An 8,717-nucleotide genomic window follows, 5' to 3' on the forward strand; every position below is an offset into this window, starting at 1 on the left:
CCCCTGGGGGGGGGTGGAGAGGGGGTGTGACGTATCATCCCCTTGGGGGGGGGGGGGGGGGGTGAAGAGGGGGTGTGACGGATCATCCCCTTTGGGGGGGGGGAGGAGAGGGAATGTGACGGATCACTCACTGGTACACTACCAGGCATAGCCATCTCTCCCGCTCTCTCATACCTGCAGGGAAGAGTAATCTGTGGCTGGTAGCGTACCAGTGATGGTGCCAGGAGGCATCGGCCACAGACAGGCAGTGGAACCCCCCCCTCCAGACCAGAGGATGAGACGTCACACCCCCTCTCCACGCCCCCCCCCACACCTGCACCTCCCCAGGGAATGGGACGTCACACCCCCTCTCCATCCCCCCCCAGGGAATGAGACGTCACACCCCCTCTCCATCCCCCCCCAGGGAATGATAAGTTACACTCCCTCCTGGCACCATCACTGGTACGCTACCAGCCACAGATTACTCTTCCCTGCAGGTATGAGAGAGCGGGAGAGATGGCTATGCCTGGCAGTGTACCAGTGAGTGATCCGTCACATTCCCTCTCCTCCCCCCCCGACCAGAGGATGAACGGCAGAGAGGCTCTCTCCGCTCTCTGCTTTTTGTTTTGCGCCCGGGCGCGTTCTGTCAGATTCTTCCCGAACGGCCCATGCGCAGTTCAGCGCTCCGACAGATGCAAATGCACTAGGCCCCGCCCACTAGACCCGTGCTGTAAAAAGGCGTATGGGGGCGCTGGAGCGCGGCTGCCGGGCGCAGGTCTGATTTACGGCCGCACCCGGCACTTAGTCCTGATTTGGTAAAATCGGCCCCAATGTTTAACTGCAAAATAATAAGCAACTAGCTCCAGGAATCTGATCTTCAAATAACGAAGAAAATGATACTGGGGGCGATTCTCCCAAAAAAATTCTAAGTGTCAAATTTGCGTAAAAACTGGAGTAAATCACGCTTTCTTTTCAACGGGTGTTTAAAAATGAATGTCCCACGCTGTGTGCACTTCTGAGTGCACCAGTGTAAATCACTCTAAAAATCAGTGAGTGGGGCCTATTCCCACTGGAGAGGCTGGCAGGATAGCGCTGAGTGGGCCACTGCGCATGCGGCGAACTATCAGTGCCGAGATCAGCGCATGCGCAGTGGCCCCTGTCTGCTGGTCTCCTGATTGCTGGCCAACTCAATCACTGGCCAGCCCCGCGATTCCCGCATCATCGGCCGTGCGACTCACCCCCCAACGGCCCGATCGCTGGCCCCCCGGACATGTCCAGGCCCAGCCCCGACCGTCCCCCACTCCCGGCCCTCCTTGATCTCCCGCACTCCCTGCCAGCAGTCCTGACCTCTGCCCCCCCAACCCTCCGATCCTGCCACCCACTCCCTCCCGGCTGTCCCAAACCAACCCCCCTGCAGGCTGCCCCACCCCCACCCTAATGGCCAGCCCCGATCGCTGGTCTCCTTCCTTCTCCCACTGATCCCAACTGCAGAGTGGCAGCGCACCGTCCTATGTCCACCAATCATCATGATGTGGAGATGCCGGTGTTGGACTGGGGTAAACACAGTAAGAGTTTTAACAACACCAGGTTAAAGTCCAACAGGTTTATTTGGTAGCAAATGCCATTAGCTTTTGGAGCGCTGTTCCTTCGTCAGATGGAATAGATATCTGCTCATAAACAAGGCACACAGAGACACAAACTCAAGTTACAGAATACTGATTAGAATGCGATTCTTTACAGCTAATCAAGTCTTAAAGATACAGGCAATGTGAGTGGAGAGAGCATTAGGCACAGGTTAAAGAACTGTGTATTGTCTCCAGACAGGACAGCCAGTGAGATTCTGCGGGTCCAGGCAAGCTGTGGGGGTTACCGATAATGTGACATGAACCCAAGATCCCGGTTGAAGCCGTCCTCATGGCTATCAGTTTCTGCTCAGCAACTCTGCGCTGTCGTGTGTCATGAAGGCCGCCTTGGAGAACGCATACCCGAAGATCAGAGGCCGAATGCCCATGACCGCTGAAGTGCTCACCCACAGGAAGAGAACAGTCTTGCCTGGTGATCGTTGAGCGGTGTTCATTCATCCGTTGTCGTGGCGTCTGCATGGTCTCCCCAATGTACCATGCCTCGGGACATCCTTTCCTGCAGCGTATCAGGTAGACAACGTTGGCCGAGTTGCAAGAGTAGGTACCGTGTACCTGGTAGATGGTGTTCTCACGTGAGATGATGGCATCTGTGTCGATGATCTCGCACGTTTTGCAGAGGTTGCTGTGTCAGTGATCAGTGGGAGAAGGAAGGAGACCAGCGATCGGGGCTGGCCATCAGGGTGGGGGTGGGGCAGCCTGCAGGGGGTTGGTTTGGGACAGTCGGGAGGGGTTGGGTGGTGGGATCGGAGGGTTGGAGGGGCGGAGGTCAGGGCTGCTGGTGGGGAGTGTGGGAGATCAAGGATAGATGCCCTCATAAGAACAGGATATGGCGCTTGATTCATGGATCAACCGTTCCGACGCGCCACAGCGAAAAACTGCACCGACCTCCTCAGAAGATAAACATGGGACACAGTGGACAGAGTACCCTTCGTCGTCCAGTACCTCCCCGGAGCGGAGAAGCTACGGCATCTCCTCCGGAGCCTTCAACATGGAATTGATGAAGACGAACATCTCGCCAAGGCCATCCCCACACCCCCACTTCTTGCCTTCAAACAACCGCACAACCTCAAACAGACCATTATCTGCAGCAAACTACCCAGCCTTCAGGAGAACAGTGACCACGACACCACACAACCCTGCCACAGCAACCTCTGCAAGACGTGCCGGATCATCGACACGGATGCCATCGTCTCACGTGAGAACACCATCTACCAGGTACATGGTACCTACCCTTGCAACTCGGCCAATGTTGTCTACCTGATACGCTGCAGGAAAGGATGTCCCGAGGCATGGTACATTGGAGAGACCATGCAGACGCTACGACAACGGATGAATGAACACCGCTCAACAATCACCAGGCAAGACAGTTCTCTTCCGGTGGGGGAGCACTTCAGTGGTCACGGGCATTCGACCTCTGATCTTCGGGTAAGCGTTCTCCAAGGCGGCCTTCACGACACACGACAGCACAGAGTCGCTGAGCAGAAACTGATAGCCAAGTTCCACACACATGAGGACGACCTCAACCGGGATCTTGGGTTCATGTCACACTATTGGTAACCCCCAGAGCTTGCCTGGACCTGCAGAATCTCACTGGCTGTCTTGTCTGGAGACAATACACATTTCTTTAATCTGTGCCTAATGCTCTCTCCACTCACATTGTCTGTATCTTTAAGACTTGATTAGCTGTAAAGATTCGCATTCTAATCAGTATTCTGTAACTTGCGTTTGTGTCTCTGTATGCATTGTTTATGAGCAGATAACCACTCCATCTGACGAAGGAGCAGTGCTCCGAAAGCTAATGGCATTTTCTACCAAATAAACGTGTTGGACTTTAACCTGGTGTTGTTAAAACTCTTACTGTGTTCACCAATCATCACCCAGAGGCCCTTTCTCCATCAGGCCACATCCCCATTAGGGCCCATCCCATTGGCACTACTCCATGCATAGTCGGCAGTTCTAATGTGTTCCCTGGGCATTGGCACTTGCCCCTTGGGCAGTGCCAGAGGATCCAGGCTGGCACTGCCAAGGTGCCAATGCTCCGGCGCGTGGCCCTCCGGGAAGCCTTGATTGTCCTCCCTTCACTCCTGCAGGGTCATGCTGCCCGCAGATGGGAAGCTATAATAAACCACACTGGAGTGAAATACTGGCGGGGGGGAGGGATAGAGGCTAGCAGGACTGAAGATTTCAGTTCCAGGCCTGCTAATGGGATTTAAATTATATTAAAATTAGACTCTGAATACATTATGCAGTTAGGTGCCGATTTCTGGTGCGAAGCTGACGGCGCCGGGAGATGTGCTCAGGCCCAGATCTCCAGCGCGGATCATGCGAATCAGCCGTCGCTAGCGTCTCCTGGCCTGCTGCGCTAAAACAGCAGTGCAGCGAGATGGGAGAATTGCCCCCATAATGCTGGGAGGAGGCCCTTAAATCATTCATTGGGCAAGGGAGTGATGCATGTTCAATAATCAGACACAGTTGGAATGCCTGAAGATAAGAGAAAACAATACTCAATTGGGGAATGTAAAAACCTTACCTAAATTGGATATTATAATTAAGCAAGTGTATGGTGATTGTGATTGGTTTAAAAACTGTACTTTTATATGATGTAACCTTTTATGATTGGGTGACGACAACTATTCCTTTTATTGGTATATGTTAATTACTTGTAATCAAAGCTGAGACTTTAATTGCCTTTGTATTTCTGTATTTTTCACTCTGAATGGTTTCATTCAGAGTCCTGTAGCTGTAGTTTTCTTCAATAAATCATCTTAAACCACTTTGTTACTTTGGCTACTTGCAGGGAACAATAGTTTTAAATACAACAAGAAAACCATCGTAACAGCCCCGAACAATACAAAGAAAAGGAATGTACATAACAGAATTTGGTGAAGTATATTGATGTTTCAATGGGAACAGCATATAGTTGACAAATCTGCCTCAATCATCAATGAAACAGGGGGACAAATGTTAGACATTGAGGCATATAAACAGGTGTTTTCATTAATTTAGCTCAGTCTGTGCATGGCCTACTTAATGGAATCTCAAATCAACCTTTCATCAGTTTTCATTGCCCTATGAAATTAATATTGAGAAGATATCAGTTTCTATGTATTAGGGTGTGCGCAACTTTGAATGTATTTTTGAAGTTCTAGTTGTTAAATGTCAGTTTATTTTTTCAACTTGCATACTATTTCTTTGTAATGTCTGTTTTAAAAATAAAATGTACAAAGAGAAGGAATGTACATAACAGAATTTGGTGAAGTATATTGATGTTTCAATGGGAATGGCATATAGTTGACAACTCTGCCTCAATTAGCAATGAAACAGGTGGAAAAATGTTAGACATTAAGGCAAATGTTTAAACAGGGTGTTTTCATTAATTTATCTCGGTCTGTGAATGACCTATTTAAAGGAATCTCAAATCAGCCTTTGAATCTGTTTTCGCTCGACAGAGCTATAACAATCAGACAAAGACTCCAGCACTGAATTAGCAAAAAGTATTAAACATAAGCAAAGTAAAACAATAATACAATTATCAATTAACTAGAGACTGAACAATGTACAATTCAATGTACTAGATTTAATAATTAGCTCATAAAATAAAGCAAGAGTATTTTTATCAACAAAATATTAGAGACTTTACAGGCAGAATTCTCCTAGAGTAAAAGCTAAAGGGTCATAACGGCGAGAATAATGGAGGGATCCACGCTGGTGTCTCTGGTGCGCTCCGCACTGCAATCCTCCCACAGTCACTTTTTTGGACAGTTGGGAGTTGCTGCTCCAACAATTTATTCAGTACCACTTCCCCGGTGATTTTAATTTTCCTGAGATCCTCCTTCTTTTCCATCTCCTGATTTGCAGCTATCGAGGGACATTAGTTGGATACTCTATAGTGAAGACGATCTGTATGGAGGATTAAAGGCAAACTTTACCAGTGGATAGAATTATCTTTGTTAGATTGTGTGTAAGTGGTCACTTATAATGGACGATTATCAAATCCAACACATAAGATATCAGGAGTCCCTCAAGGAAATGCCCCAGGGCCCTTTTTATTTATGGCTTATATTAATGACATTGATGGCCAAATTCAGATAGTAAAGTTCTGAAATATGCGGGGGACATTAAAATTTATTTGGAAGTTAAGAAATATTATTCCAGCCGCTTGAACGCACTTCTCTAAAGTGAACCCTCTACAATGGTGCAGTGGTCTAAGGAGAGTAACTTATCTTTAATGTGGCAAAGTGTTCAGTTCTCCAGTTTGGCCACAATAATCCTAATTCACAGTACCATATTGATGGCCAGCCTTTAGCACATTCAACCATTGAAAAAGATTTGGGTGTGACTGTTAGAAGTAATTTGAAGGTTATGAATTATGTGGTTCAGACAGAAAATGTTTTACGAGTGCTGAATACAACCTTTTTGAGTCGGGTGTTAGTGTTAATCTTAAGCTTTCTAAGTAACTGGTACGCCGACACATGGAGGATGCATCCACAGTTTGCAATCCACGCTTTTAGAGAGATATCCAATTTGTGGAGAGAGTGCAAAAATGTGTTACCAGGAAACTGAAAGCCATGAGGGGAATATCTTATGAGGCGTGTTTAAGAATTCTTGGGTTACAATCTACAGAGAAAAGAAGGTTGATTTTTGATTTAGTTGAAGTTTATAAAATGATACCAAAAGATTACCCCCCCCCCAATCTTTCCCCCTATTTTATCCCTCCTTTTCTTACCTTTTCTCCCCTTTTGTTTCCCTTTTCCCCCTTTTCCCAATTTTACCTCTCTCCCAAGCATCTTCCCCCTCCCCCCACATCTTCATCTGCTGCAGCGTAGCCTCTAGATTTCAGCTTCTCTGCCATTTGGCCATTCACACATTCTATTCTCTCTATGGACTGCCTGATGCGCGATTGATTCACACGGGAGGCTAGGACGTACCCGGGAATAAAGGCTTTTATTCACAACAAGATTGGAGCACACTACTTAACAATATTATCCCAGACTAAGGGCTACTAGGAAGTAGCAGTGACCTTTATACTCCTGTAAGAAGGCGGAGCCGAACGGAGTGTACCACATAAACAATAATAACAGGTGGAACACCCAAACCCTAACCGCAACAGTAACAAGAGTAACATATGTACAAGTACCCATAGTGGTAACCATCTATGGTTCACCACACTGCCATTGGCTTGGCTAGGTGCACAGCAAATTCTGGAGCACAAGTAATAGATTAATAGAAAATAGGAAGGCCATTTGGCCCTTCAAGTCTGCTTCATCATTCATTATGATCATGGCTGATCCTCCAACTCAATTGCATGTTCCTGCCTTCCTCCCATATCCTTTGATCCCTTTCGCCCCAAGAGCTATGTCTAACTCCCTCTTGAAAATATACAATGTTTTGGCCTCAACTGCTTTCTATGGTGGTGAGTTCCACAGGCTCACCACTCTCTGGGTGAAGAAATTTCTCCTCATCTCAGTCCTAAAAGGTTTACCACGTATCCTTAGACAATGACTCGTGGTTCTGCACACCCCCACCATTGGGAACATTTCTTCCTGTGTCCACCCTGTCTAGACCTGTTAGAATTTTATGGGTTTCTATGAGATTCCCCCCCTCATTTTTCTAAACTCCAGTGATTATAATCCTAACTAACTCAATGTCTCCTCATATGTCAGACCCTATGTCTGCATGGGTTTCCTCTGGGTGCTCCAGTTTTCTCTCACACTCCAAAGATGTACAGGTTAGGTGGATTGGCTATGCTAAATTGCCCCTTCATGTCCAATGATGTGTAGATAAAGTTGAATAGCAATGCTGAATATGTGGGCTTTGGAAATAGAATGGAATGGAGGGCTTATGTGGGATGCTCTTTCAGAGAGTCGATGCAAACTTGATAGACCAGATGGCCTCTTACTGCACAGTAGGGTTTCTATGGTTCCTGTTTTTGCTACCAAAGTGGATAACCTCACATTTATCCACATTATACTGTATCTGCCATGCATTTGCCCACTTGTCCACACTGTAGCATAACTGCAGCTCACAGCTCTCTCTCCCACCGAGCTTTGTGTCTTTTGTAAATTTGGACATATTACATTTAGTTCCCTCACCTAAATCATTTATATATGTTGTGATGGGGGCCGGTTAGCTCAGTTAACTGGACGGCTAGGTTGTAATGCAGAGCGACGCCAACAGCGCGGGTTCAATTCCAGTACCGGCTGAGGTTATTCATGAAAGCCCCCCCTTCTCAACCTTGTGCCTTGCCTGAGGTATGGTGATCCTCAGGTTAAATCACCACCAGTCAGCTCTCCTCTTTGATGGGGAGAGCAGTCTATGGTCATCAGGGACTATGTCACCTTCACATATTGTGAATAGCTGGGGTCACTGCATCAATCCCTGCCGTACGCCACTAGTCACTGATTGCCATGCAGAAAAAGACCCGTTTATTCCTATTCTTCATTTCCTGTCTGCTAACCAGTTTTCTATTCATCTCAATACACTACCGCCAATTCCATGCGCTTTAATTTTATATGTTAACCTCTTAGGCAGAACTTTGTCGAAACCCTTTGGAAAGTCTAAATAAACCACATCCACATCTACTGTTCTTTGTTCTTTGTTTGTCTGTAGGATTTGCAGCGTCCAGTGCCTTCCGCCATTTCTTGATATCACTTGGGGTGAATTGAATTAGCTGAACCCTGGCATTTGTGATACTGGGGACCTCGGGAGGAGGCCAAGTTCAGGATTTTCTGCGGGAGATTCAATGGCCTAGCCAAAAGTCCATCGACTTACAGCAGGGCCTGACATTCCACCAGTGGGCAGTGCTTAAATGTCCCACGCCAAGATTGATCATCCACTTACCACAGCTGGCTGAAAATTGTTGCAAATGCCTTATCTTTTGCACCAATGTGCTGGGTTTCCCCATCACTGAGGATGGGAATATTTGTGGAGCCTCCTCCTCCTCCAGTGAGTTGTTGAATTGTTCATGACTGGAGAGGCAGAACTGCAGAACTTTGATCCAACTGTTGGTTGGAGAATTGCTTAGCTTTGTCAATCCCTTACTGTTTGGTATGCAGGTAGTCCTGTGGCATAGCTTCACCAGGTTGACACCTCTTT

The sequence above is a fragment of the Mustelus asterias genome, chromosome 3, assembly GCF_964213995.1.
Source record: "Mustelus asterias chromosome 3, sMusAst1.hap1.1, whole genome shotgun sequence".
NCBI lineage: Eukaryota > Metazoa > Chordata > Chondrichthyes > Carcharhiniformes > Triakidae > Mustelus > Mustelus asterias.